The 5,028-nt window shown below is 43.3% G+C and overlaps 1 long non-coding RNA gene across 1 annotated transcript; it reads right to left on the reverse strand.

Moving 5' to 3' along the window:
* Nucleotides 1-393: 393 nt before the first annotated feature.
* Nucleotides 394-3,337, reverse strand: LOC149367377 (uncharacterized). The gene is made up of 2 exons (XR_016284832.1): nt 3,261-3,337; nt 394-560 (listed from the first exon to the last, which is right to left on the reverse strand). It is a non-coding gene; the product is annotated as an uncharacterized LOC149367377 (long non-coding RNA).
* Between the last annotated feature and the right edge of the window lie 1,691 nt (nt 3,338-5,028).

Genomic DNA, 5,028 nt, shown 5'->3' on the forward strand with positions numbered 1-5,028 from the left:
AGTCTATAGACACATGTCTATAGACAGTCTATAGACGATCTATAGACTTATGGTCATACATTTCCTATAGAGTTGTCTATAGACCGTCTATAGAGACTTGTCTATAGACGGACTATAGACGACCTATAGACTTATGGCCATGAACTTCCTGTAGATTACTGTCTATAGACAGTCTGCAGACAAAAGTCTACTGGTCCAGTAGACATATGTCTATAGACTGTCTATAGACATTCCATAGGTGTGTGGCCTGGCAGTGCTATAGACCTTTGTCTATAGACAGTCTATAGACCTCTGTCTACTAAACTATTAGTAGACCATTATCTATAAACTGCCTATAGACAGTCTACAACCACTGAAAAAAGTCACCAGAGTTCACAAATGACACAATCAATATACTTACAAATTTAGTTTTATTTCCAAGCTATCCAGGCCGGGAATATGCAATACATGGACCATAAGAATGCACAATAACATAAATGTTGAAAGTAACAGTCCCGCTAGTTTCCTCAGAAGCATTCTTGCGGCCTGTTGTCTGCAGTCAATCATCCGGGCATGTTCACCTGTACAGCACAAAGGAAAAAAATAACAGAGGAACTGAAAAAAAAATTCCCATACCATCTCTACACATGTGCTTTACAATTAAAGGCATATCCTGGCTATGCCATTCTAGAAAGGCAATCTTGATCTTTTGGTTTGGTTTTATGGGGTTCAAAGACCCAAGGCGACACAGGCTACAAGACGCTGAAGTGATAGGCTGCGGAATAATTTCGGCCAACTCTGCAGAGTACACAAGCCAAGCCTTTAGCATTTTGCCTCTATTAAAATGCGACCGCACAGGCCGGAATCGAACCTGCATCTTTCAGGTCGCCAGACGAACATGATAGCCACTGAGCTATCACGCCGGCGCATTCATTTCAGTAAATACACGACAGATTATAAGTGTCGTCATAAAACATTGTAACAAAGACCCGTAATCCCTGGAGCACTCTACTCTGAATCCAGTACTGATACTGATTTCTGTATGGCAATCCTTTTACATTATTTGTAACAGAAGACATTGAACAATTGTGCCACATATCTGCATTGACTCGCAAGGAGGTGTTAAGAATGCCACCTCCATAATATGCAGATTCAGCGCACCTTACACAGGGATCCAAAAAGAAGAATATTGCAGCATTTATTCTTATAACCGCTATAGAAGAAGCGCTTCAAAATACCCTGCGTGAAGCCTGGTATACCCGGCCAAATTTTTAACTGGCTCTGGTGTTGCATCGCTAAATGCACCTTGTAAAAAAGGTGCCTTTTAGCTACACTGCTGGCATATTCATGCTGTAATTTGACGAGTGAAATGTCATTTCGTGGTTCCTTTTTGTTCATATATTGTTTGAGTGCAGCACTTGCGTGTTTAGATCAACGTTATCAGAAATATTCGTCTGCCACTACAACAGCTGAAACAAGCGGCAGACGCAGCAATGAATCTGGTCCATATGGCCTCATCCTCTGGGTAAACTACCACTCCTTTCATGGCGGACAAGTCGTTTACCTAGAGTAAGTGCAAATGCGCCACCAGAACCATTGGTGCGTATTCCGCTTGTTTCGGCTGTTCGTAGCAGCAGACGATGAATATTTCTGATAACTTTGATCGAAACACGCAAGTACTCCACTCAAACGTTATAATAACAAAAAGAAACTATGAAATGCCATCTCACGTGTCAAATTACAACATGAATATGCCAGCAGTGTAGCCAAAAGGCACCTTTTCTACAAGGTTCATTTATCGATGCAACACCAGAGCCAGTTAAAGATTTGGCCGGGTGTACGTAAGTCGATACTGAAACGGGCACAAGCTATACAAAACCGGCAGGCAGAAGCGACCAGTTCACCACAGATTTGCGCCTATAACTTGAAGCACAAAGATGGAACAGCATACTCATACATCTGCGCGTGCTCTTAGAAACAAGCGGGTTGCAGCGCTTCCATGCCGCGCTCATTATTCAGAAAACCCATACTGCACACAGAGGCTGCAGCTGCGCCGTTTCAAAAGCAGTCGCGAGTTTAAGACAACAAATTACTGTCACGATAAAATACCGTCTGAAATTCAATTAGTCTTTCCTTCAAGTGCAGCCCCAACAGCGCCGTAAGAGGTGTGTTTCTTGCATGGAGGTAGCCTAACCCAACGCTGCTAGAAAAACCAACGAAAGCATTGAACGCGCTCAAAGTACGAAGTATTTAAATGAAGCAATTAACGCTTTCAAGAGGTGCAGCTATAGTAACACGAGAGCTTAATTTAATTTTAGGCGCAAATAAGCGGCGAATTACATCGGCGCTTTCGTAAGTTAGCAGTCTGAAATCAGAAACACATACTTTGCCTCTCGCGCAAATGGTATTAGAGAAATCTGTGCACGCGTGAGCGGGATTCATGAACGAACCACTCGGAAAGAAATGTAAGCCACCTCTTGTCGAGCCGACCTTTACCCAGCTTTCAAAATGAAGTGCCCGCAGGCGAGCGGGGGCGGCCAACGGCTCTGATGACAGACATGGAGGAATCCGTACGTGTGCAACGACGGGGAGACGGGATGGAGCTCGTGGGTTCTTCGCGGTGTTTGAGCACGCCGGCCAATCGCGCGGGCAATGAATTTTATACCATCACACTAAAAGAATTCCTTGAGCGCTGCTTAACTACAACTTTGACAAACGTCTCGCGCTCCAGTCTGTAGCGTTACAAGACACCTTTGCTGAAACGTCGGCGCCCACGACGCGCACCGAGCGAGCGTCCATATACGTAGGAAGGAAATGCACACCTCAAAAAGAACAGCACTCCAAGGTCCAGACAAGCGATAACACAAAGATTAGAAAATAAATGTAATCCACCACAGAACGAGAGTGTATGTAAGTACGTTTTCGGAGGTGCAAAGTAAATTGAGCTCACACGGCGCTAACTACCGCACAGTTCCATTTCGGCCGTCATTCACAGGCTAAACGACATTTCTGGCCGCGCGTCTTCCTTGAAACACGAAAACTCTAGTAGACAGCTCGCGAGGAGCGGCTTATCATCAAGGGCATCGCACAGACTGCCTTTCCGCGCGTTAGTAAAGACAGCGGCACAGAGATAAGCGGCATTAGTCGAGAACCCGATGGTTTCCGCCTTAGAAACGAAGATAGGACGTTTGTCACTGCGCACATAATCTGTTCTGCACACACAGCTCTGCTTAGAGTGGTTTAGGAGACCAAATGAATAAAATATAAACGTATAGACTTACCGTAAGCGGACGATGCAGCTGGATTTTGAAGAAAACGTAATCCGCGAAAAAAACGCCGACTCCACCCATGCAGCCACGCACAGGGTTGTTTGCAGCCCGAATGATTTTCCGCCGTCTCGTGGTAAAACGGTAAAACGTGAAACAGAAACCCATTTCACGGTCGTATCTTTATCGCTCGCACTCTTTCCGTGTGGAGCTTGATCTGATATCCAAGACCACAGAAGGTAACTGGTTTATAAGCGTGAATTCTTCGCATACCCTCTAAAAACCTTATTGTTTTCGTGAAAAGAGAACCGAAATCTAACTGCTTGACTGTATACGCGCCGCATCTCCCACCGAATAGTATGTGGTACAATTCTCAAATAATAATTATAATGTTGCATAGCATAACGTCTTTTTTGCGTGTGTTCGTGTTTAGAAAACTGATATGCTCGACATCAGCGTGTCATCGGCTCCGAAGCAACAGGTGCAAGGGTAGGAACGAAAAAATACTGGCTTTCTGATTGTTGCTTCGGTGAACTTATTCACGTGAATACAAACTGCAAAGGTATAAATGGGAGATGTTAATCGCACAGAGGACCAGGCTCTTTGAGACTATTCTGAGGTGTTTCTAAGCGATGGGCGCTTCCTTGAATTCTCACACCCGTCTTTCCCCCTTTATTTTCAGGACATTTTAAAGAGAAATGTAGAAGCGTTGATGAAATGTGTCTGATTTCAGCGCGTTGGACAGTAACGATCGAAAGATGGAATGGAACTGTGTCGAGCGATTCCTTTAAGGGACAGCGTATTCATTCGATGTAGTACAGTTTGCGGCGCCTTTACTTCAAGAACGGCTGCCTTTCCGCGGCTTACTTGTTAGCATTAAATATTTAACTGTATTGACAATATACGTCACGATATAACGAAAAGGAGCTTGTCAAGGCTCCTAAAAATATACAGGTGGGTGTTGTAATGTCCTCACGCAATACTTTTTTAATTTCCGTAATAGCGAAGGAGGTGGAGGACTCCCGACATAGTTGCGGTCACCAGATGCAGGTCCCCGCAGCATACAGTGCAAAAATAAATTGGCATTGTTCTATACTTAGTCGAAAGTCAGTGTATCGAACATTGTTAGATAAAATTAGGATTGTTATAGACTGGTCTATAGACAGCAGACTATCTCTAGTGTACAGTGCATAGACGAAAGGAAATTGAGGTATTTGTAGACTGTAGTCTACAGAGAGTCTATAGACCGACTATAGACGAAATGAAATTGAAGCAGCTATAGACCGTAGTCTATAGAGTCTATAGACCGTCTACAGACGAAAGCAAATTGAGGCTATAGACCTTAGTCAATAGACAGTCTATAGACCATCTATAGACGAAAGAAAATTGAGCCAGCTATAGACTGTAGTCTATAGAACGTCTATAGACAAAAAGAAATTGAGGCAACTACAGACCTTGGTCTATAGAGAGTCTATAGACCGTCTATAGACAAAAGGAGATTGTGACAGCTATAGACCTTAGTCTATATCGAGTCTATAGACCGTCTATAGACAAAAGGAAATTGAAGCAATTAGACTTTAGTCTATAGAGAGTCTATAGACAAAAAGAAATTGAGGCAGCTATAGACCTTAGGCTATAGCGAGTCTATAGACTGTCTATAGACGAAAGGAGATTGTGACAGCTATAGACCTTAGTCTATATCGAGTCTATAGACCGTCTATAGACAAAAGGAAATTGAAGCAATTATAGACTTTAGTCTATAGAGAGTCTATAGACAAAAAGA

Source organism: Amblyomma mixtum, chromosome 1, assembly GCF_055824585.1.
Source record: "Amblyomma mixtum isolate Tamu chromosome 1, ASM5582458v1, whole genome shotgun sequence".
Taxonomy (NCBI): Eukaryota; Metazoa; Arthropoda; class Arachnida; order Ixodida; family Ixodidae; genus Amblyomma; species Amblyomma mixtum.